The following is a 27,400-nucleotide window of genomic DNA, read 5'->3' as shown; positions in this document are numbered from 1 at the left end:
AAAACAAATGACATTTTTGTGTTTGTTGAGCCCAGTCATAAGGGATCTTGTGACCGGGCCTCATGCCAAATAACTTGTTACAAAAAGAGCTAGGGTCCCGGACTGCGCCGAAGTCATGAGACTGCTCCTCCTCTGCGGACGGACGAGTAGCTGAGTCTGGAGCCCAGGCTGTTGCTATCCAGTCTGGTGGTGAATCCTCCATAGTCTAGTGAGTGTAAAAGTCTTTTCCCTTCTCCCCTTCCCATTCAATTTGCTTATCATGTCAATCTGCTTATTGTATTATTTGCTTATTATTATATCATTTGCTTATTACACCTGCATTGCCATTTACATGGTATGAAGTTTGTTTACTCTTAAAGGTATTGTGTGTGTATCTTTTCTTCTCCTCTCATGCGTTTCCTGCACAGAACATGGACATGCTAAATACATAGGAACTAATAAGATTGCCTGAGCCCACAGAATATAGGGCAAAAGCTGGAGTGCTAGTCAGGAAAAATCCTCCACTTCATAGCGCTTTGTGGAACATTTATTGGAGCTTATGACAAAAGACTGTAAGCACTTCCCAATGACAACAACTGGACTAGAGAATTTCCACCTGAGGGGCATTTACCACCTTGCTATGAAATATTAACTGAAGCTACCCCTATGCTAATGGAAGTAATGGTGCCCCAAAGAGTTCTATAATAAAATAAAAATGGTTTAAATAGAATCTTACTACCTAGGGATGGTAGAAGGAAATTCTCGTGAGCAGGGAGCTTCCATTTTCCCTAGAAGTAACTTTATATGAGGTGCTGCTAGATTCTACAGTACCTAATAAACAGCTCTCATCTAAGAAGAGCTACTTAGCATGTGAATAGCAGTTCCAAGGTGAACAAACAACATCTTGTTTGGAACTGTGCTGCTCCAAGGAAAATTCTAGAAAATCTTTTTCTTTTCTGTTTTTTTATAGTTTAGAGCAATTGGATGAAGTATGTTTTTGTGAGCAAATTTACCTTTCCCTCTGAATTCTCCAAAATTCAGAAACTGTGAGTATTCAAATTTTATGAAAATATAGTTATTTACATAAGTTTAGTAAGAGTCTTTTCTTTTAAAACAGGACAATTTGAGACACTGGTTATTCTACCAACGTTTGACTAGAGTAACATATTTTTACGCAAAGTTTCAGAAAGTCAACTTAAAAGGAGCCTATATGGCAATCAATTCTTGCTACAATCTATGCAAATAATCAGGCAAAGTATAATAAGCCTAAAACTTATTTTGCATATAAATTAGTCTTACTGTAATTTCTCTTCAATGGGAAAGGAGGGCTAGAGAGAGGAAGAAATTGTTTCAAAATAAAACTATAACACTTTTTACTATATTTCAGCCCTGACTTTTGTTTTTGAGTGCAGATTGAATCATGAAAGATGTAAATTTCCCTCATTTGGCATTCCACTGGGCCCGATTTGTTTTTCACTGCAAATGCCCTGCTGTTTAAGGCTACAGAAGCCCCCTCCCTCTAGGTCCAGGGACTATCATGGAAGAGGTTGGCACATAAGATTGTAAGGGCTGGTTTTGAGGGACAGAAGTAGATCAAGGTCAGACACTCCAAATCAAAGATGGGTACAAATACACCTAAATGTCTAGTAAAACAAAGGACTTTGTTTTCTCAGCTATTATGTGGCACCTTTTCATCCATCTCAACCATAAGGAATCTCCTGCTTCCCACAGAATTAAGAGAAAATAATTACTAGGAGGAGGATGATATCTCGTGACCAAGCCTCCTTAGTATAATACTCCCAGTTATGAGTTGTGCAAACAAATATATACATTTAAAATTTATTTTTCAGAACAATGTTATGTTTTATATAGTGAATTGTTATATGTCTGTAACTAAAACCAAGACTGCAGTAGCTCAATACACGGAAGTTAAATATAAGTCAGTTTTGTAACCTTGCCTTTGGCTTTTTGATTGTTGGTTCTTTAAAAAAAAAAAAAATTAAGGGATAATGAATGCCTGTTCATGTTCATTCCTATCTGGCCTAGAATATTTAATTGACCATAAGTCTCTTGACTCTAAGTCCCTTTGCCACAGAGTGTCCCACTAAGGGACAGGATGGACCTGGGGCAGACAATCTGTAGCCCTGGCAATGCTATGGAACAAAATAAACATTTGGTGGCCATTGATGCTATCTCTGGCAAACCTTGGCCAGAAGGGGGAGAATGTAAACCAAAATAAAATTCTAAGGTCCCCCAACCATATGAATGGCTTTATTACATGTGAATCCTTAACCTTGACAAAAGAAACTTTCTAAATTGATTGAAACCTGCCTCAAATACTTTTGGGTCCACAGTTTGAATAAAAATTTTTTAAAAAATTCAAGTGACATAATATTTTTCTGAAATCCAAATGCTTAAACAAGAATAAACAGAGTTTTAAAGGATATTGGTAATTGTATCTCAAAAATATTTGAGAAACATGTTATGTTGGGATAAAAGAGAACCTTAAAATAATATCTGCTTGTTGTAATACTGTGTAATATTTCATAATGAGGCATAAACACTTACCATTACCTTTGCTAAGTACAGGGAGTAATAATAATAATAATAAAATTTTCAGGGTCCTTTTATAAAAAATTGACTACTCTATCAGATACTATGATGTGAAGGCATTCCTTTACAGCTTATAAAAAACATTTTGAAAAGTATAACCAATATGTAATTAAGGTCTCTTTGAAGCTATCTTGTTGCAACAAAATTTTCTATTGCACTTCTTATTTGAAACTTTTACTACTTAAAACTTGATATTCTTCCGTGGTGTATTCAAGAACTCATCCAGTTGATTGAATTAGTTAATTGTTTTTCTTCTTCTTCTTCTTTTTTTTTTTTTTTTTTTGCAATTTAAATGCTTGTTTCACCTTCATGGGTTATTACACTTCATAAGGAAGAGAAGAAAAATTAGAAGACAATAAAAACAAATATTTTCAACTTCAGAATTTTATTTATGACTATATCATTTTATAAGAATTTGTAATTACTTATGTTTTTGTAGAATTGTAAACATGAATTGCAATAGCTTGTACATGATTAACACACTAATTGAAATAAGAAAAATGTTGCTAAAATGTGCTTTTAAATTTTTTAAGTAGTGAAAATTCCATGTAAAATATTTGTATATATGTAATAATATTATTTGGAGCAGATAATGTTGGTTTATGCCTCAAAGCATATTTGATGTTTTATCTGATTTATTTGGTTAAGATTAATTAATCATTTAATTAAAAATTTAGAAGCTCTATTTATAAGCTTGCTGTGCAAGTATATTACGACAGTTTATATATAGGTAATAAAACAGAATTAAGCAGCTCAAACCGTCTAATACTACAGTTGGTTAAAGAGGTCAAAAAAGATAAATGTGCTTTTTTAAAAACATTCATTTATTTATTTAAGATAAGGTCCCACTCTATCACCTAGGCTAGACTGCAGGAGTGTGAACATAGCTCACCGCAATCTAGAACTTCTGGGCTCAACTGATTCTCCGACCTCAGTCTTCTGAGTGGCGGGACTATATAGGTACATGTCACCATGCTTGCTAATTTTTAATTTTTTTGTATAGACGGTGTCTTGCTTTCTTGCCAGGGCTGGTCCTGAACTCCTAGGCTTAAGTGATCCTTCAGCCTTGGCCTCCCAAAGTGCTGGAATTAGAGGTGTGAGCCACCACGCCCATCTAGCTTGGTCAATTTAATATCAATTAATGACAAACAAAACAAAGCACACAGCACAACTCATTTTTCTATTTGTCTGGTGCTCATTCTTCCATGCAATAAAGGACAAGTGGGTATAATGTGCTAATATGGAAAATAAAATAATTTTAAAAAATAATATCTTCAAAGCCAAGAAAAGACAAAAAAAAGAAGAACCTTGAGAACAAAAGAAAATGAAGAGATAAATGATAGATTCAACCTCAAAATTATAGAAAAGTAAGACTGTAAATGTGCTACAAGCTCCAAATAAAAGGGAGCCATTGATAGAATTAATACAGAACCAAAGTCAATTTATATGCTGACTTCAAGAAAGCAATTTTACTTGTAAACAGGTCAAAAGTTAAAAGATAAGTTTCATCGTGTTTTATTTTTCAAGTTAAGAAGTAGAAAAGACCATACCTTGGCATTGTTATCTATAAAAATCTTATGTGCCTATATTAATATTAAAAAGAGACTTCAAAACAATTTATATTCCCTGGGACAAAGAGGGATGTTTTTTAATGATAAAGAGACTAGCTCACCAAGATGACATAATAATCTCAAATGTATACATGCTTAATAACAGAACTTTGAAATATGTGAAGCAAAAATCAAAATAATTGAAAGCAGAAATAGATAAATTCACACTATAAAATTGAGATTTCAACACACATATGCTATTCATTTATATAACATTAATAGGGAAAACAAATATGAATATAGAAGGTTTATATTGTTAACCAGTATTTTCTAAATTACATTTATAGAACATTCTACTTCAAAACAGAAAAGCATGCATTCTTTCCAGATGAAAATGTAATATTGATTAAGATGTGTGTATGATTTAATTGGTTTAAAAGGAATCAAATCATCTGGCTTTGTTATTCCTATGGAATATAGTCAGAAACAAGAAAAATACACATCTATAAAATTCCTAACATTAGAAACTTCAAGCCATATTTTTTAGGAGTGACTTCCACTTTTGGGAAGATGAAGGAGAAATACTTTTTCCTATTCCTCTCACTAATCATAGCTAAAACCTTGTACATTATACATAAAATAAACGTAAAAAGGCCGATATAGGTATAAAGAAGACAGCAGACCAGTGAGGGACCTCAGGAATTAAAAAACAACATAATGATAGTTTCCTGGGTTTGGTTTTTGTTTCATATATACTAGACTTGGAATTGAGAAAGCTGTCTGCTTGAAAATGCCAATGGGCACAGACAAAAAAATCTCCAGAAAATGGCTGTTTTCTCTAGCCAAAGGATTAGGAGAAAAGCAGCCTAGCTAGAAAGAAAACTTTTACCTAATAACCACTCTACTCCAGGCAAACAGGAAAAAACAAATCAAGAAAACAACATCGACAAAAATGGTGGCCCCATCCCAAATTGAGTCAGCAAAGACTGAATTGGAAATCTTGATTTTCACAATCACAAGTTTGTTAAAAAAATAACTGCTGTCCCGATGGTAGAGAAAGTCAAATGGGAAACCAACACATCACCATCAGCCTGTAACAAGTCCTCTGTCCAGCAATGTCAGTGAAAACCACATAAAGAACATGGACTTTCACTCCACTCATCAGTAATGTAGTGCCCCTCCTCCTCAATGCCTGGGTGGCATCAGAGAAAGCTTACTGGAGAATCAGGAATTTCACCATTACCTCGTGATAACAAAGCCACTCTCACCACAATGTCAGTAGATTTCGTGTGCGACATCAACACATCAGCACTCACCTAGTGTATCAAAAGACCACTCCCCTTGGGTTTCAATGAAGGATGAGTAAGGAACCCGGACTTGTATTTATAACCAGCTGCTTTTCTTCCTTGGCTGGAGCAGTGTCACAGAAAGCCAGTTAAAACAGAAAGTTTAAAGAAAATTTAGTGTCCCACAAAATAACACAAAAATGTCAAGTCTTCAATAATAAATCACTTATCATACCAAGAAGTAGGAAGATACCAGACTTGATTAAAAAGGTGAGCAAGAGATGCCAACAATGAGATGACAGAGATGTTCATATCATCTAAAAATATTTTAAACAGTTATAATAATTATGCTTCAGTAAGCAATTACAAACAAATGTCCTTAAAAAACAAAAGGATATGTCAACAAAGAGTTGAAACATCTTAGCAGAGAAATAGAACATATCAACAGGAGCCAAATTGAATTTTAGAATTAAAACATTCAATTACCAAAATATAAAGTTCAGTGAATGGGTAGAATAGAGGGGAGAAAAAAAAAAAAAAAAAAAGAATGAGAGACTGCAGGCAGAAATTAACCTGCAAAACTGAGAAAATTACACACAAATTCTCCAGCAATCTGTGAAAATATAGCCATGTATCACTTAGCAATGAGGATATATTCTGAGAAATACATCCTCGGGTGATTTTGTCATTGTGCAAACATCATAGAGTATATTTACACACATCTCAGTGGTATAACCTACTGTACTACAAAGCTGATTGCTCCTGGGCTAAACTGGTACAACAAGTAATACTGTAGGCAACTGTAACAAAACGGTAAGTCTTTGTTTATCTAAACTTATCTAAACATAGAAATGGTACAGTTAAATCATGCTATTATGATCTTATGGGACTACCATAACATATATGACCCACCATTGACCAAGATATCATTATGTAGCAAACTATCATATAGTGAAATATCTACATTTTCTGTCATCAAAGCACTGGAATAAGACAAAAGACTGGGGTAAAAAATTACCTGAAGTAATAATAGGGGAATGCTTCCCCAAATTTGGCAAAAAAACATAAAAGATACAAATTCAAGAAGCTGAATGAACACCAAACAGAATAAGACTAAATAAATCGATGTCACTAAGATACATCTTCATTATACTTTTGAAACTATAGAAATAAAAAACTATTATAATGACAGAAATTTTTCTTCACAAACAATGGAGGCCAGGAAAGCTCAGAATCCTATAGACAGTGAAAATAGCCTTCAGGAATGAAAGGAAAAATCAAGATGATCTCACAGGAGTGAGAATTAAGATAATTTGTTGCCAGTAAATCTATTGTAAGGGTGAGTAGGGGCAGAATAAGTGGGAATTCTTAATTGGTATAAAAAATATAATTAGAAGGAATAAGATCTAGTGTTTAGTAGCACAACAGAATGACTATAGTTAATAAGAATTTATAGCATATTTCAAAATAACTAAACAAGTGAAACTGTTAATATTAATATATATCTAGTAAGAGTAAGAAACTGGAATGTTTCTAACAACAAAAAAAGTCCTTTAAGTAATGGATATCCCAATTACCATGATTTGATTATTACACATTGTATGCTCGGATCAAAATTTCACTTTTACCCCATAAATATATACAGCTGTTATGTATCTATAAACACTGAAAATTTAAAAAAGGAAATAAAAGGGAAAAATTATTTAAAAATAAAGCAAAAAACAAAGAAACAAAGAAAAAAATCAGCTATTATGAAGCACTCTTCTCTTGTCTAAATTATTATTGACATTGAGTCAAAAATTATATCACTGATTTATTTTGTTCTTATTATATGTAGAGGAAGTATTTAAGACAGTTATAGCAGGAAGCAGTAGCAATGTAAACAGAGGTAAGATTTCTATATTTCACTTGAACTGATAAAAATGATAACACCAGTATACCATGATAAATTATGTGTGTGTGTGTGTATATATATAGAAATACTTGGTGCAACCACCAACAAAGCTTATAGAAAAAAGAAATAGATACATACATAAAAACACACACACAGAGAAATGCAAGTCAAAAAACAGTTAAACTACTCATTATAAAAGCAGAAAAAATAAAAAAAAAGAGATAAACTGAAATAAAAATAAAATGATAGGCTTTAAACTTAACATCAATATTTATATTAAATGGAAATAGTCTGAATTGTCCAATAAAAATATTGGCAGAGTGGATTAAATAACATGACTCTATTATTTTTGGTCAACAAGAAATTCACTTCAAGTATAATGTTACAGGCAGGTTGACAGTAAAAGGATGGATAAAGACAAATCATGAAAATGTGAATCATATTAACTTGTAAACAAGCCTGAATAAAAGATTAGATAAAGTAAACTTCAGAGCAAAGACAATTACTAGAGACAGAGAGGGACATTATATAATTATAGAAAGGGCAATCTACCAAAAAGACATAGCAATCCTAAAGTTCATGCACTGAACACCAGAGCTATAAAATATGTGAATTGAAAACTGAAAAAACTGAAGAAGAAATAGACAAATCCACAATAATGATCGGAGACTTCAACATCCTTCTCTGAAGAATTAGTAGAGCAACTAAACAGAATTTCAGCAAAACTCAGCAACACCATCAACCACCAAGATATAATCAACATTTATAGAACATGCCAAGCAACTAAAGGAGAATACACATTAATTTTAAATGCCCACAGAACATAACCAAAGATAATATTCTGGAACATTAAAAAAAATTCAAAAATGTAAAACCCTAGAAATCATACAGAGTATGCTCTCTAATCACAAAGGTATCAAACTAAAAATCAATAACAAAAAGATAACAGAAAAATATTCAAACATTTGAAAATTATCTAGACACTTGTAAATAATCTATGGGTCAAAAAAGTCTCAAAGGAATTTATAAAAATATATTGAAATAAAAATAATGGAATAGACAACATACCAAAATTTGTGGGAGACAGCTAAATCGGTTTTGAGAAAGAAATGTAAAGCTATAAATAAAGACTTTCAAAAAAATTAAAATCATCAAATAAATCATCTACTCTCCCACTTAAAGAACATACATAAAAAGCTCTGAAATGAACATAAAGTAAGCATACAAGAGAAAATAATAAGACTATAAGTGAATAAAATAAAAAATAAAAACATAAATATTGGAAAACAACCGAGTTTATTCTTTGACAAAATCAATATTAACATGTATCTAGTAAGAGTAAGGAAAAAAGAATAACCAAATTATTAGTATAAATATCAGGAATAAAAATTGGATACAATTATAAATCCTATAGATATAAAAAAGGCAAAAAAGAATACTATATACAACTCTAAAACATATAAATTTGACAACTTAGACAACCTGGACCAAGTCTTGAAAATATTTTCACAACTTACCCAAGATGAAATAGATAATTTGAATAATCTTATAGCTATTAAGCAAGTGGATTTTTAAATTATAAACCTCATGAAAAAGAAAGTTATATGCCCAAATGGTTTACATCAAGAATTATATCAAACTTTTGAAGTATTAATATGAGTTTACAAACTCTTTCAGATAAGTAAAGAGGAAGCAACAATCTTTAATTTATTTTATAAGACTACTGTTGTGCTGATATCTGAAAGCAAAAAAAGAAAGCACAAAAATTATAGAGCCTATCACTTGTGAATATAAACACAAAATCATTTTTTAAATGTTAGCAAGTCTAATTTAGTAATAACAATCATACACCATGACCAATTAAGGTTACACTAGGAATATATGACTAGCTCAAAGGTCACAAGTTAATTAATTCCATGACACATTATTTTAGCCTAGAAGATGAAAATCACTTGATTATAACAATCTATGCAGGAAAAAAATGTGAAACATATCAACATCCATTTATTATAAAAACTCTCAGGAAAACAGGAATAGAGAGGTATCCTCCTTCAGCTTGGTAAAGATAATCTACAAAAAACCCTACATCTAACATTATACTTAATGGTAAAAGATTGACTGATAAATCAATACTTGCAGCATAATCAGAAAAGAACAAAGTTGACTGAAGACATAGGAGCCATGGTCTCTGCATAGTTTTGGGGTCCCCTTTAACTCTGTGATATAAAAACACTGTAAGCCGCTGCCTATATTTTGAGTACATAAGAGGGATTAAGCAGGATTCATAGAGATTGAACATTTTACTTAAAGAGACTCTTAAGTGTCATCCAAAAGAGACTGTTTTCATGAATTGTGGTAGGGAGTTGTATTAGTGTCCTATTACTGCTGTTACAGTTACCTAAAATATAGTAGCTTAAAATAGCATAATTTTGGTAGGAGAGCAGTCCAGGATGAGTCTGACTGGGCTAAAATCAAGGTATTTTGGGATTGTGTTGTTTCTGAAGGCTCTAGAGGAGAATCTCTCTTTGTGTTTCAAGCTTCCTGATGTCACCTTCATTTGTTTGCTCATGGCCCTTTGTTCCATTTTCAAAGCCAACAGTGTAACATCTTGAAATCTCTCTCTCTCTCTCAGAGGTTGACTCTCCTGCCTCCGTCTTATAAGCATCTTTGTGATTACATTAGTTCCATTAAATAATACAGGATAATCCCTCCATTTCAAGATGTCTAATCACATCTGCATCTGTAAAGTCCCTCTTGACATATTCACAGGTTCTCAGCATGAAACATGAGCAACTTTGAGGGAATAACCTTATAATGGTTCCCACAAGTGTTGAAGTTGGAACAAATTAAATATATACAAAACATAATTTCTTAACAATAATAGGCAAAAATGAGACAAATCTTATAAAATAGAGAAACTACATGTTGGTCCATTCTCATGCTCCTAATAAAGATGTACCCAAGACTGGGTAATTTATAAAGAAAAAGATGCTTAATGGACTCACAGTACCATATGACTAGAGAGGTCTCACAATTATGAAAGAAGCAAATGAGGAGCAGTAATGTCTTACATGGCAACAGACAGAAGAGAAGTGCAGTGCAAAAGAGGGAAAATTCCCCTTATAAAACTATCAGATTTCATGAGAACTAACTCATTATCATGAGAACAGCACAGGAAAGACCCACCCCCATGACTCAATTCCCTCCAACCAGATTCCTCCCAATTCAAGATGAGACTTTTGGGTGGGGACAGAGCCAAACCATATCATTCTACCCCTGGCCCCTCCCAAATCTCATGTCCTCACATTTCAAAACCAAATATGCCTTCTCAACAGTCCAAAGTCTTAACTTATTTCAGTATTAACTCAAAAGTCCACAGTCAAAATTCCCATCTGAGACAAAGCAAGTCCCTTCCACCTATGAGCATATAAAATCAAAAGCAAGTTAGTTATTTCCCAGATACAATGGGGGTACAGGCATTGGGTATATATCCAATGGAAGAAACAAAGGGGCTATAGGCCCCAGGCAAGTCTGAAATTCAATAGGGTGGTCATTAAACTTTAAAGTTCCAAAATAATCTCCTTTTTACTCCATGTCTCACATCCGGTTCATGCTAAAACAAAAGGTGTGCTCCCATGGCATGGGAAGTTCCGCTCCTGTGGCTTTTCCAGGCATGTGGAGCAAGCTGTGAATGGATCTACCATCTGGGGTCTAGGGGACAGTGGCCCTCTTCTCACAGCTCTACTAGGCAGTGCTCCAGTGGGGACCCTGTGTGGTGGCTCCAACTCCACGTTTCCCTTCTGAACTGCCCTAGCAGAGGTTGTTTATGAGGGCCCCACCCCTGTAGCAAACTTCTGCTTGGACACCCAGACATTTCCATACATCCTCTGAAATCTAGATGCAGGTTCCAAAACCTCAATTCTTGACTTCTGTGCACCCACAGGTCCAACATCACATGTAAGCTGCCAAGGCTTGAAGTTTGCATCCTCTGAAGGAACAAACTGAGCTGTGTGATAGCCCCTTTTAGTCACAACTGGAGCTGAAACAGCTGGGATGCAGAACACCATGTTTGGAGACTACATAGAGCAGGTAGGGGGACTCTGGGCCCAGCCCACAAAACCATTTTTTCCTCCTAGGCCTCCAGGCCTGTGATGTCAGGGACTGCCATGAAAGTCTCTGACATGCCCTGGAGACATTTTCCCCATTGCTTTGGAAATTAGCATCTGGCTCCTTGTCACTTACATGAATTTCTGCAGCTGACTTGCATATCTTTGCAGAAAAAGTTTTTTATTTTCTACTGCATCAGGCTGCAAACTTTTCAAACTTTTATGCTCTGTCACGTCTTGAATGCTTTGCTCTTATACATTTCTTCTACCAGATACCCCAAATCATCTCTCTCAAGTTCAAAGTTGCACAGAACTCCAGGGCAGGGGCAAAATGCCACCAGTCTCTTTGTATAGCAACAGTGACCTTTACTCTAGTTCTCAACAAGTTCTTCATCTCCATCTGAGACCATTTCAGCCTGGATTTTATCGTCCATATCACTATCAGCCTTTTGGTCAAAGCCAATCAAGAAGTATCTCAGAAGTTCCAAACTTTCCCACATTTCCCTATCTTCTTCTGAGTCCTCCAAACTGTTCCAACCTCTGCCTGTGACACAGTTCCAAAGTCACTTTCACATTTTTGTGTATCTATACAACAGCACCCTACTCCCAGTAACAATTTATTGTATTATTAATTCTCACACTGCTAATAAAGACATACCCAAGACAGCATAATTTACAAAGGAAAGAGATTTAATTCACTCACAGTTCCACATGGCTGGGGAGGCCTCACAATCATGGCAATAGGCAAATGAGGAGCAAAGTCGTGTCTTAAATGACAGCAGGCAATAGACAATTCCAGTGCAAAAGGGGGAAAAGCCCTTTATAAAACCATCAGACCTTGTGAAAATTAACTCACTATCATGACAACAGCATGTGAAAGACCCATCCCCATGATTCAATTCCATCCCACCAGGTTTCTGCTATGACACATGGGAATTATGAGAGCTACAATTCAAGATGAGACTTGGGTGGGGACACATCCAAATCATATCAATCAACATGTGTGAATTCATAAATTTTCTCATGACATTATGAAGGTATAAAATACAACAATAGCAACAACAGAAACCCATAAAAACTACTGAACTTTGCACAGCATCCCTATCTTACAGATTGTTACTAAAATGTGAAAATCACACACACACACACCCCTCAGGAGCATAAAGTTTAGTTTATATATTGTTTAGGGTTGAAATTATGTTTCAGACAAATTTGCTAAACACAACAAATTTGTGGAATCATGAGGCCATCAGTATTTGTTCGATTTATTAATGTTTGTTCTACAAGTGTATGTGAGGAACCCACTTTGCTAAAAATTAGTTAGATAAAACAAGGATATATAAGTCATATTTCTGATACGTATAGTGTAGTCATATAAAAAAGACAACTTCTCAATATACAATCTGTTAAAAATAGTTTCATGCAACAAAAGAAGCTAAAATTTCAATCAAAGGAATGATGGCCAGATTATACAAGAAGATGATATACATACAGATTCTGTGATCATGGCAAGGGATATGTCAGAGATTTACTAAAACCCCAGGTCCCTGTCAGAGATTTACTAAAACCCCAGGTCCCTTTTATATTTTCTAATGGTGATTATTGTTCATAGTATTGCAAAATAGATAAATTATGAATAAATTTTTATTCCTAGCATCATTTGCTAATGTCTCTTGTAAAAAATTCCAATCAACTATTTCTTTCATAAACAAAGCAAATTTTATCATTGAATATCTATTTAACAACCATATGCTTTACAGAAACAGATGGTTATTTTTATATTAATTTAAAATAAATACATAAATTAGAGAACTCAAGTCTAATATGTTTGCTGGCCTGTTCTTTCAAATATTCAGCTGTTCTACACATAAGTTTCTGAAGTGTTAATTTAGCCCTAACTCTTAGTTGTCTATTCAATATCTGTTGTACTCTTTTATCCCCACTGTAAAAATATCCATATTGAAGTTTCAACTGTAATGCTCAAAATACACACCTTTTTATATTCTCTTGCAGCAAAGTTTGATCATGAGATAAAATTCTAGCCAATAATATGTAAGAGGAATTTGATAAAAGCCTTCAGTGAGAGTTTTAGTATCTTCTTGATTAAAACAAAGTCTCACAAATTTCTTTGGTTTTTATTCCTTCTTCTGTGTACCTGGAATATAGTCTGTTATATGAAGGAGCATCTTGTAAGTATAAGGAAACAGTAAATCTATTTTATGTTAAAGCCATTGATATTTGGGCTTTTTGTTATTTGCAACAAATGTATTTATAATGCAAGCACTTTTTTGTTGTGTTCTACATTGGTAACTTTTGCATATTAAAAAATGCAATAACCTTTACATTAGCATCCAGAAAAGAAATATTTATGTATAAATCTAACAAACTATGTTCAAGACTTATTGAAGTAAAGTACAAAACTGTGATGAAAGAAATTAAAGAAGAGCTAAAAACTTGGAGAGATATTTCATGTTCATAAACAGGAAAATTCAATATTGTAAAGATATCATTCTTTCCAACTTAATCTACAGGTTCAATGTAATCTCAATATAAAATCCCAACAATTTATCTTATAGATAATGACAAATTTATTTTAATATTGACATGAATAGGCAAAAGATGCAGAATAGCAAACACAATATTAAAGAAAAAGAATAACATTGGAGGACTGATACTACCCTGCTTTGAGACTTTCTATAAAACTAGGGTAATCAATTCAGGGTTGTATTGACAAAGAAATACACAAATAGGTCAATGGAAAATAAGAGAGAGTGAAGGAATAAACCCATATAAATATAGCCAATTGATCTTTCACAAAGGACAAAGGCAATACAATGCAGGAAAGATATGAGGGAAATTTTTAAAATATGTAGAAAACTGGAATTTAAAGATAAAAATTAAAGATATAAACTTTTAACATTAACTCCACCAAGTTCAAGACAATTATGTAAGAGATGGTACCAATTATGGAGTCAATCCCTAAAGAACTGAGAGTCTTGAGAATTTAATGATGTCAACGCTTTTCTACATAATCAACTGAAGAAAACTGGCTGCCCTTTTTAGATTTTTTAATATCAGGAAGAAAAAGAAATCAACAGAAACCAAAGTAAAACTGCAAGAGGGATGCCTAATGATTTCCCATTGAAACTCTTGTAAAATTGTTGTTGTTTGAGAGGCATGAGCAGGAATCTTGTCATGGTAGAGAAAAGACTCTAGTGAAGCTTTCTCAGGTGTTTTCTGCTAAAGCTGTGGCTGACTTTCTCAAAACACTCTTATAATAAACAGATGTTATCATTATTTGGCCCTCCAGAAAGTCAACAATCAAAATTCCTTTGAGCATCCTTAAAAACTGTTGCCATAATATTTGCTCTTGACTGATCTGCTTTTACTTTGACTAGCCCACTTCCACATATTGGTACCATTGCTTTGATTCTTCTTTGTCTTCAAGATCATGCTGTTAAAGCCGTGTTCCACCTTTTGTTACAATTCTTCAAAGAAATGTTTCATGATATTGATTCCACTTGTTTAAAATTTCAATTGAAAGCTCTACTCTTATCTGTAGCTCATCTCTGTGCAATGGTTTTGGCACCCATCAAGTGGAAAGTTTGCTCATCTTTGATTTTACAATCAGAATTTTGTAGGCTGGACCAATTGAGGTATCCAGGTTGTTACCTATTTGTGCTGTTAATTTTTGGTGCCCTTCAATTAGGGCACAAACAAGTTGCTTTTTTTTTTGTTTTTTTTTTTTTTTTTTTCTCATAAACTGAGGTGGATGGTCTGCTCTTTTGAGCTTTCAGCTTCAACATTATCTCATCCCTTCTTAACATCAGTTATAATTTGTAAACTGCTGATTTATTTTGGATATTGTCCACATAGGCTTTTGGTCAATTATTTCTCTATGTGTCTGCTCAAGCCTTACCATAAATTTGATGCTTGTTCTTGCTTCATTTTATCAGAATTCATGTTGCTCTGATAGGTGTTATTTTCAAACTGGTGTCATATTCTTCTTAGTACCGCAAACTAGGTCCTGTTTAGACATGTTACAACAAGACAATGCAAGTTTATTTTTGTGAGAAAAGTTGAAATTCATGGAAAATTTAGAAAATTTTTATGAACTGTTTGAAGATCCTTTGTAGTCTTTTCAGCAAACAGTCATTGTACACTTGGACATCCACATTCAAAAAGATGACTCTAGACACAGACCATTCCATTCACAAAAATTAACTGAAAATGAATTACAGACCTAAATGTTAAATTGAAAAACCATAAAACACTTAGAGATTACATAAGGAAAAATAGATGACCTTTGATTTGGTGATGACATTTTAGATACAACACCAAAGGCATGATTGATGAAAGAAAAAACCAATAAAACAGATGTTATTCAAATTAAAAATGTCTGTCCTGAAAAAGACATTGTCAAGAGAATTAAAACACAAGCAGGAGAGAAGATATTTTCAGGACACACGTTTGATTAAAAAAAAAAAAACCTATTGGGCAAAATAGTCAAAGAACCCTTAAAACTCAACAATAAAAAGACACTAGAGTTTTAAATCAGCGAAAGACCTAAACAGAACCTCACCAAAGAAAACATACAGATGGCAAATAAGCATATGAAAACATGTTTCACACTATATGTCATCAGGAAAATGAAAATTAAAACAATAATAAAAAACTACTACATACACATTACAATTGGCCACAGTCTAGAACATTGACAATATCAAATGCTGAAAAGGATGTGGAGCAATAGGAAATCTCATTTATTGCTAGTGAAAACGCAAATTGTGCAGTTTCTTTGGAACAAAATTTGGCAGTTTCTTGCAAAACTAAACATACTCCTATCATACTATTCAGTAATCACATTTCTTGGTATTCACCCAAAAGAGTTAAAAACCTGTCTATAAAAAACTTACACACAGATGTTTATAGCAACTTTATTCATAACTGTCAAAAACTTGGAAGCCACCACGATGTTTTTCAGTATATGAATAGATAAATAAACTGTGTTAAAACAATAGAATATCATTCACTCCTAAAAAGAAAGAGCTATAAAGCTACAAAAAGACATGGAGGAGCTTTAAACATACATTATTAAGTGAAAGAGGTCAATTTAGAAAGACTGTATACTGTATAATTTCAACTATATGACATGAAGGAAAGGCAAAACTATGGAAACAGTGAGATTAGTGGTTGACAGGAGTTGCAAGAGGGAAGGATAAATAGGTAGAACACAAAATTTGGGGGGCAATAAATTTACTCCAGATGATAATAAAATGGTAGATACATGTCATCATACATTTTTCGTATTTTTTTTATTCCTTCTTATACTACAAGGTATTTTGGCTTCTCTTTTTTTTTCTTTTTTTTTTTTTGAGACGGAGTCTCGCTCTGTCGCCCAGACTGGAGTGCAGTGGCCGGATCTCAGCTCACTGCAAGCTCCGCCTCCCGGGTTTATGCCATTCTCCTGCCTCAGCCTCCCGAGTAGCTGGGACTACAAGCGCCCGCCACCTCGCCCGGCTAGTTTTTTATATTTTTTAGTAGAGACGGGGTTTCACCCGGTTAGCCAGGATGGTCTCGATCTCCTGACCTTGTGATCCGCCCGTCTCAGCCTCCAAAAGTGCTGGGATTACAGGCTTGAGCCACCGCGCCCGGCCTGGCTTCTCTTTTTGACTACCTTTCAACATTTTTTAATACAAAAAAAAGATAATACACAGTAATGAGTTGTTTAATAACATGGTAGAAAAATATGATCAATAGATCCTCAATATGTTTTAAAATTAAAAATATTAATTAAGTGTTATGATTCTAAAGTCCTTATGAATAGAGTGATAGAAGGACTGATAATGTGTAGACATAAGAACAAAAAACCCCATCAGTTTCTAAAACCGCACATCATAACAAAAAGTGTTAGTTGTTCAGTAAGACACACATGAATCTGAGATCTTATTAGATATCAAAATTTACTAATAATTTCAGGACCATGATATAGGGACAAGAGTGACTTTATTAAATGCTAATCTGCCATATAACATCTGACTAACCCCAGTCCAGGAATGCCGCCAAAATGTCTAGTTGATGTATTATTGCTCCTATGTAAGAACACCTATTCACAGCAAGTTTCCTCCAAAACAACCCTTATAGTCCCGGAAATTATAGGCTGAAATGTCTGCAACGACTTACACATTCCTCCAGCTTTTTCCCCAAAGTATAAGCCGTGGGTCTGAGAGTTCACAGTGTAAAAATCTACCTGTGTTGTGGTTGCCCAAGGCCACTATTCTTTCTGCAAGTTCCCTTAATAAATCACTCAAAACCAACAAACTGGATTTGTCTGTCTCCTTCTGCAGCTTCCTTGCTCCTTTGGCACTTGGCGGCCACTTTGCATATATGGCCCTGTTACAGAATGCAAGGGTAATTGTGTAGCCAGAAGAGGCATGGAGAAATCCAAGACTGTTCTTGAGTCCTAAGTTTTTATTTTACAGTGTGTCAGACACAGATTTAACATATAGGTCTCAGCTATGCTAGAAGGATATAACTTACACAAAAGGGAGCTATGCAAGTCATGAAATATTTTTATGTTATATTCTGAAAATTATCTGGTCTATAAGACATTTTCTAAGGGGATATTCTAGGTGAATTGACAATAAGCACCATAGACCAACCAGGTACTTAGGCTGAATCATGTTCTCCTAAAATTCATATGTCAAAGCTGTAATCCCCAGTATCTCAGAATGTATCTGTATTTGAAGACAGGGCCTTTAAGGAGATAATTAAGTTAAAAAGAGACTGTTAAAGTGGACCTTCATTCACTTTGATTTGTGTACTCATAAGAGGAAATTTTGACATACAAAGAGACACCAGCGATGTGCTTACACAGAGGAAAAACCATGTGAACACACAGCGTGAAAGTGGACATCTGCAAGCCAAGGAGAGAGACACCAGAGAAAATCAAACCTGTTGGTACCTCAATATTGTAATTCTTGCCCCTAGAACTGTGAAAAAATAAATTTCTGTTGTTGAAGCCACTCAGTCTGTGGTATTCTGTTGTGGTAGTTCTGTCAAACTCATAGAGTTCGCCACAATATTTCAAAGATAAGGACTCACCCACTAGAAAATATCAACATATGTTTTGCAGAAGTCTTGACATTCATATGTTTAAAAGATGGTTTCACTGGAAAGTCTTTCATCCTGTCCCATTCCTAAAGAAGAAGTGGAAAAAATAGATCACAGGCCTGCTGTTAACTCTTTCCTTTCATAAACTATGACGCAGAAAATTGACTTGGTATATGACCAAAGACCTTATTTCATAGGTAAGTATAAGGGAATATATTCAAGAATGGTATTACAGTGAGATTTGTTGCGGCAAGTTGTACATCAGCAGGCAAGTGTGCAGTTTGCTTTGATGGGCATGCACCAGGAAACCCTGGCCAGCTGTTAAAAGACTAGATATGAAAACAACAACATGGACAAATCTCTAAAATCGAATATCCAACACTTTTATTATGCAACTTAAAATTCAAGCACTGAATATAAATGCCTACTTTAAAAAAAATGTATACCAAAATTTTTCCCATGTTAAACATTATAAAATGTCTTTCTATGTAGTATAAGGGAGAGGAAAATAGGAATAAAGAATACAGAATAAAGTAAATAACATTTTTCAAGAGTTTTGCGGCACAGATCAGTGACGATGATGTGCCATTAACTAAGGAGTTTTATGAATTCAACACACGGCACCCAAATTCCACATTTTAATAATGAATTCATAATAAATCATATTTTAATAAGAAAATTCAAACAGGGAGAATTCTGAGCTAAAAACCTTAAATAAACTTATGACAGTCACAAATATAAACACATAATATATATTCAATACTAAAGACAAGTAAGCCAAACAATATATAAGAAAAGAAGATGCAGTTCATTTTAGAAAGATAATTACAGAAAATCAATAAACCCAAGGAAATAATACTAAAGACTTCATAGCTGCTATCATAAATTTTAAACATGCCTTTTGTGGTTGAAGATCTCAGAAGAATGGAAAGGAAAAGAGGAACAAGAAGGAAATTCCCTGAAATATCGAATCACAAGAATTTGGAAAGGTACTGATAACAGAAATAAGACAAGTCAGAGGTGACACTGAATTAAAAAGAAGAAAAGTGTTAAAGGTTTTATCAGCAAAAAGAAGAGTGAGCAAATATTCCAGTTGTCTTTTCATTTCTATATTCATTACTTACCTCATCCACAAGGTTTTACACATTATGAGGGCAGATTCCTTGTGTGTCTCATTCACCTCACTGCTCAAGCATCTACCCCAGTGTTGAACTGTGCCTGAAACATAATGTTTATTTAATAACTAAAGAGTATATTTAGGATGGAGAGCCATAGAAAGAGGACCATTTTATCAACTAGCATGAAAATCTCCTGGAGGCAGGTACAATTATGGAATGCTAGAAAAGCTAGAGAATCTTTCTAAACTTTGTTTAACTTAGTCTTTTAAATGTGATCTAAGGCACCATGGAAAGAATCTTACAAAGGTTGACCCTTGCTCCTCATCTTCTCTGGTTAGCAAAATGTGTTGTCTCTATTCTTGTGTTTTCCTCATGTGAAATAATAACACCAATAAAACTAGACAGACTCTTAACATGCATAACTGTATATGGTGTATTCAGATTACAAGATTTTTTAATTATAAATTTTCTATTGAAACACTCTAAACAGAAGTGCAGGTGATAGGTGATGTATACATATATATAAATGCAGTCCTTCCAGTTACTTGGAATTTAGTTTCCTTCGCAAGCAGAGTGTTCCTCCCTGTCTATTTAAAACTGACAAAGACATTTGTCTTTACTTGTGTGGAGATGCCTGATAACTTATTTCTAACTATCATACGCTCCACAGTAATGACATTTTAAGACAATAGATCGAATCTATCCTGGATTTTTTTTTTCAATTTCCTTTTGATTGCTGCTGGGAGGAGAATAGAGAGATAGTCGAGAATAGCATTAACTTGCAAAGTAAAATAAATTATTTTGAGATAACTATTCCATGTTAGAATACAAAATAGCCTCCTAGTTACAATAACAAATTCAGCAGTGCATGGTTGTAATTCTTTAGCCTTACTAGTTTTGCTACCATGGTTTGTTTTCTCTGGTATACTCCAGATGATTTAAATAGTGAGACTGATACAGAAACCTCCACAATGCATGTATTAAATGCATACACATATGAATTATAAGAGCTTGTTAACTGGTTACAGACTGGACACTAAGGACAGGGTTTTTTAATTTGAATCTGAACATTACTATTTGCTCACTCTGTAACCATGAACATGATCATTCATCCATCTGTGCCTCACTTTTTTCAGTTGAAAATATTAACAAAATATATAGAATGTATAGAGAGTATATATATTCCATACATATTTTATGTGTGTATATATGTATATATACATATATGTATATACACACGTGTTTATATATGTGTGTATACATACACATATGTGTATATATACACATATATATGTTGTGTATATATACACACACATATATACACATACATATATAGATTTATGGAATATTTATATATACATACATATAGATATAATACAGATTTCATACATCTATATATGCATAAATATTTACACACACATATCTATTTATCTATAAAGCAAGAATTAGAATATGTAAAATCATTTGATGAGTGTCTAGTACAGATTAAGAATTAAGAATCAAATGAATGTTACCTGATATCATATGGGTATATACATATATTTAAATATTTGTATATACATTTATGTATACACACACACATATATAATATAATTGTACATCATACAACTTTGAATTTGGCAAAATGAAGTAGAAGCCCCAAGTTAAATTTCACTAAGATTACAACTGTAGCATATCCTTCGCTTTAACTTCGCACTTCAGATTCTTTAAAATTTTTATTTCCAAGAAAGTGTACAAATATCTGCATATCATAAGCAAATAAAATATTTACATAAAAGATGGCTATAGCCACAGTGAGAAAATGCTTCGGGCTCTATATGCCTTAGAACTAAAGTGAATGTATAACTTATCATCTAAACCACGACAGTTTAAGAATAAAATGTGTGTGCTTTTAATAATCACTCCAGGATACCAAGTGGGAATTGATATTTTTTCAAGAAAACCAGGAAGATTTGCCACCCTACTCAAAACCCTAGAAAATGCAGTAAATAAGAACATATTTCACATGTTCCAAGGACAAACGCATGAGGAAAGTGGTGTCACCTTTTCTTTGTGGTGAAATAAATAGTATCATCTACGCTCTCTGCAAAGCTCAGGTTGAATCTGTAACTCAGGTAGAACTGTTGATTTTGTATTTTAGGGTTTTTTTTTTTTTTATTATACATAATGCGCTGTACCTCATAGTTAAAAACAATTGTTCTAAGCTTCCACATGCTGCTAAGATACAGCTACAGGGATTTAGTGCGAATCACGTTGTTTGAGGCATTAGTTCAACTGTCTGTTGAACCCCTGAAACTAATGCTCAGTCTATATTAATGTCTCAGTCCCAAGAAACCTCAGCCTATTCTCTCCTATAATTAATCTTGCAGGTAGTGCCTTGACATTATTGGTTCACCAACAGAGCAGAACTGCCTCAGCCATCAATAATAATTCAACGCATTAGGATGAGGCCTACGCATGGGCCACAGAGGTAGCCAAATACGCAGGATCTCCTGCTTTCCTCTTCAGTTGAAGGGAAACTGCAATTGAAACTAGTTGTTTTGGTGGCTGGATAATTTGTAATAGAGGGGTCTCGGTGTTACTAATTGTTTTGCTTTATGCTTTTCTCCAAATGTAGCCACGGCTTGGCACAAGGGGAGTGATTGTCTGTTTACTAAATCTTAATATTGAGGCTGTTACAAATTGTCTTTCACAGATGGTGGGAGCTTTTCAGATGGAGAGAGGCAAGGAATTTATTACTCAATATTTCTGTATTACTGATTGGAACGTGAGGAGCATAGACAATCTGTCCTACTGCAGGGTTTGCTGCATGGTTTTTTTTTTTGCCTCTGTAAAATTATGGCTGGCTCTAGACGTTTTTCTCATTTTGTATAGATAGCAGCTGTGTAATTTCCAGCAGAATGTTTGCTTTGATCCCCCTTCCTTTAATTGAAATCCGCAATTATGAGATTTGTTTCTTTTATGTTTGTGAGTTTATTGGTTTAATCTACAAAATGTGCTGTCTTGCTGTCTTACACAGTTAAAGGCTACAGCACAGTTGGGATTTAAATGACAAACATTGGAGGGAGGGGCTTTCTGTTTTTTGTTTTTAATTTTTTTGGTTGGCTATAAAAAGAATCCAATAGATATTCTTCCACTCAGATAGCAGGCTCTATGACAACTTAGTCATTCTGTATAATTTAAAACTGTGTCTCTTGCATATATATAATATATAAATATATTATATATGATTAGGCTCATTTCTAAAAATGAATAATATGTGTGTGTGCACATATGTATATGTGTGTTCATATACACACATAATGTATGTGAGTATTCATAGAATAGAAAGGGAAGATGCCTACGTAGAAGCATTTCTTTGATTATAGTAACTAGTAACATTTACATAATGCTAGCTTTATCAGCACATTTTAGGGGAAAGAGAGTGAAAGGATTATAAAGTAGATAGATATAAGAACAGTAATGCACGGTCTCAGACATAGTTCACAACAAATAATTTTGAGAGTTACATGTCAATATGCTCTACCAGGTAAATTAGCCACAAATTTCCTAAATGATAAAGTTCCAGATGTTTGAAATATTTTAATAAAAAATAAAAGAAAAAGAAGAGATTAAGTCGAGAAGAATGAGATTTTATTTCCAAATTTACAATTCTCTTACTGATAGTCTGTCATAAATTGTTACTACATGTTTTAAAACAATTTTTGCTAATATTTTATGCATTCATTTTATTTTCTTTCTGGCACAGTATAGTGCATTTTTATTTGGAACTCTAGGCTGTGTCTATATAAAGGAAATTCCATATTAACTGGTATTAGGCCAATTAATTTATAACTGAATTAATCTTTTTATGTAGCATCCTTACTCCAACTAATTCGTTTAGCCTAACAGTTTTGGTAGCTATTTTATACAGGTATTTCTCTTAAATGGTCAAGAATAATTAATTCACATTGCCAAGGGATTTTTCACAAAATTCTTTCATGTGTTAATGGTTGTTTTTTAGGCAAATAAACCAAATGATCATACGGATATTTAAAAATACTTTAGAACTGCACATGTTAACTGAGTATGTCTCCAATTCACCTTGTGGTCTCCTGATTATGATGTGGTCAGGTCTATAGTCATACAACTGTGTTTTATATATACATATATATAATCTGGCGTATGAGAAAATATCCAAATATTATTTTCTACACTCAAGATACATAACCCATGGATTCTAGGAAGAAAAATTCACTTAAAAATAACCCTTTTAATGGACTATTTCTAAATCCTGATAGCCACCATTGGAAAAATGTCATGATATTTTCTGCTTTTGCTTAATAATTACAATGTAATTAAATGTCCACTCATCTAGGAATTTCTTAATAAGAAAAACTGTAGTTAATTATAGATATTTGTTTTTTAAGTATGGGAAAAAACAAAAACAATGGCGCTAATGGATCTAAAGTAACTTGCTCAATAAATTACATCTAGAACACTAAGGAAAGAAACAGAATTCAAATCCACACCTTTCTATGAAACCCTGTTTATTATGGATCTACCTTTTTTTTTTAGGATACGTAATGACTTAAGATACTAACTCCACATTCTGTGGTAAGAGATGAAGATCCAGGAAATGTATGGACATATATAGCCTAAAGAATGTTGTTAGAAAAAAATAGTGGGATCTGGAAGCAAAAAGGAAACATAGAAAAGGAGACAGGAAGGTGAAGAAAGTTGAAGATAAACTTTCTTTTTCACAACGTTTTTATGGGCAAGTTCAGCACATAAATCAAAAGTTACTTTTATGGATGAAATGTTAGTTTTCTTCAAGTCAAGATCATCGTTTTCATTTCCTACATGCAGGTTGAATCTCATTTATGAAGTGAGATGTCAAATAACAACAAAAAAATGCATTAATTTGCATAAAGATGCTTGTAAGGTAACATTGTTCCACACTTTGCTTTACTCACATCATTAGAGGAAATATTTTATTCCTCTAGTTGTTTCTGGCCATGGCTCAAAGAAAAAAAAACTTCCATTCATTCCTTCAGACAGTACAGTTAACAAGAGGATAACTTTTTTTTTTCATTATCATCTGTGTCCTTCTCCCTCAGGAAGCAGAGAGTTATCAGATTGGTGAGAGAGAGGAAATAAAGGTCCGAACCTGTGTCTCAAGTCACTACCTCTTTTGGGAGCACTATATTCTCAGTTTATTTTAATTCTGTTTCACAATTTAATGAGTTTACTAGAGCAGGGTCCACTATTACCCTGTGGAGATCCTTAATGATACATGGATATGTTTATTTCTGGGAATAAAGTAGTTAAACTGGCTAGTGATTATGCCACATTGTTAGCGTCATCTTTGTCAATAAAAAAGCTGTTCATATTTATGGTATCTGTATCTATTTCTTCAGAAGTGTGACTATTATTCATATATCCCCAATACACACAAAAGATATAGTTTATCTAAATTTTTAATTGGTTACATATTTTTCTAGGTTGCTAGCTAGAGACAAAGTTTCCAATTTGTTGCTAAACAAGTAGTGTTATGAGAAGCCTTCTTATTCATAACTTGACATGTTTTTGTCAGTATATTCTAGATTAAAATTTGAGATTATGGTGGAGTCAAATCATATGAACACTTTAAATTTTGCTCCATATTACCACATTCCTGTGCAAAAGTGACACCAATTTACAATGCCATATTGTATAGATGTGTTTCATGGTACCCTAAAACAATTACAATGTTAATAACAAAGATAAGTAATCACAGAGCACTATGCCAGATATAATACTAATTTTTAAAAGTTTGAATACAATGACAACTAACAAAATATGACTAGGAGACTCAAAGTGAGCATATGTTGTTGGTAAAATGATGCTTACAGACTTGCTTAATGTAGGGTTGCCACAAACAAAAGTAAAAAGTGTTTACTTGTGGACAACCTTGCCAAACATTGACTCTATAAAATGGTTTAAAATTATTTACATTACAGATACTTTGCTTTGCTTTGCTATTTCTAATTATGTTATTTTGTAAACTGTTATTTTAGCCACATATGTATTTTTTGGCTCTGAATTTCTCATTTCATTTTAATTTTGTGTGTATATCCTTGATGGATTCTTTGAATTTTTATTTTCATTGCATCTTTCTGTATAACTATTCTTGGACATTGTGTCATTTTTGAAGCTTGCATTTCATAGGATGGATTCCTAGTAGTTTGCATGTTCTTTTATGCTATTTTTTTTTCCTTGTCTTATTACTAAAAAGTGATTTTATACTTGCCATGACGTTCAGGTTTCCCAGCTTAAGATGGACACTTCTTACACTTTGATGTAGCATGGGCGAATTTGTCTCAACTTTTTCACATCAAGCTACAGTTTAAGGATTGAGTTTTGAAATATGCCCACTTTTTCCCTAGCCTGAGTGTGTGGACAATAAGCAGATGAGCTCAGCTGGCGTGCAATTTAGGTGAAAGACCTGGACTCTTTCTCTCGCCTAAAGTTTTATTAAACATCTAACCCCATAGCTTGCTCTCTTTCCAGGAGGCAGTTTTACTGCCGCTAGGGAAACAGCCTTGCTTTCAAATCTCTTCCTTAATTCAGCGCGGAACCACCAAGGCTTTGCTTGTATCGATGAGCCATCTCATGTACCTTCATTCCCCCATTTCACCAGTCTTTTCCTGGCACTTTCTCCCTCTATTCCTCACTCTAAGACTGAGTGGGGAATCAATATTTGGCTGTAAAAGAGTATATGGTGTCTTATCTTGTGTGCTGAAACAATGTATTTATTCAAAGTTCTATGGATTTTCTTTTTTCTCTACATTATGCCAAGACATAAATTCGAGAGTGTTTATGATGGTGCCTCTTTTCCCCTCTGCTTTCTTTCCAAGTTACAGACATCAAAATAATAAGCCTTAACCATTTTCCTGTTTTTAAAAGAAATAGTTAATTTTTGTGGGAATTATCAGGTGTCTCCCAGGCTACCCACGTAAACCCTCATTTTACCTGTTTTTAGATTGAGTTATTCATGAGATGCTTTCTGTGTTTTGTTTTAGGAAACAAAAATAAATGTTATATGGTCTCTCAAATGTCATATGGTCTCTGAAATATCATATGGTCTCACATCCCCATCCCCAACTATTTTCAAAATGGCCTGAGTTTGGGAATGAAGGCCTTATTTGGACATGGATATGATTGTAGGCATTCTCCTTTATATTCCTTTATAACTTACGGTTATGCATCTAGTAGCAGCTGATAAGGTCACTCCAAAACTGACATTCTCTCCCCATTTCTGCTTCCCACTAAAACCCATCTGGTAATGGAACTGTACACACCTTCAAGTATTTTGAAAACAAACCAAAAAAATTACAAGCAAAAACAAAATAAACAAAAGACAGATATCTGAATCAGACAGAATTAGTTTTGGATCTCAGACTGTCATCAGTTAGTCGTTTAAAATGGAGCAGGTTACTTAACAACTCTGAGAAATATTTTCTTAAAACACTCAAGTATAATATGCATTTTACTGACATTTTGTGATAAGCAAATGAGGTGTGTGTGCTTGTGTGGGCTTGTGTATAAAATAAACTCATTTAACTGGCCTATATAACTGTCTTTTTCACTCAGGATGAATGATGGGTGACTTTTTTACTCAAGCTACATCGTATTCTGTTCAGATTAATCTAATTTCTAATTTGAAATAATTAAAATATGTGATATACTTTGACAAATATCAAAGTAATAAACAGTTGAA

At 33.6% G+C, this 27,400-nt stretch overlaps 1 long non-coding RNA gene across 1 annotated transcript; it reads left to right on the top strand.

Annotated features, from left to right (window-relative positions):
- Positions 1-118: 118 nt before the first annotated feature.
- Positions 119-27,400, top strand: LOC117071371. The gene is made up of 5 exons (XR_004432265.1): positions 119-208; positions 950-1,025; positions 7,266-7,316; positions 22,029-22,129; positions 24,217-27,400. It is a non-coding gene; the product is annotated as an uncharacterized LOC117071371 (long non-coding RNA).

Source organism: Trachypithecus francoisi, unplaced genomic scaffold, assembly GCF_009764315.1.
Source record: "Trachypithecus francoisi isolate TF-2019V2 unplaced genomic scaffold, Tfra_2.0 Lachesis_group3, whole genome shotgun sequence".
NCBI lineage: Eukaryota > Metazoa > Chordata > Mammalia > Primates > Cercopithecidae > Trachypithecus > Trachypithecus francoisi.
Note: the sequence above shows the minus strand (reverse complement) of the source record. Positions and strands in the feature narration are given on the sequence as shown.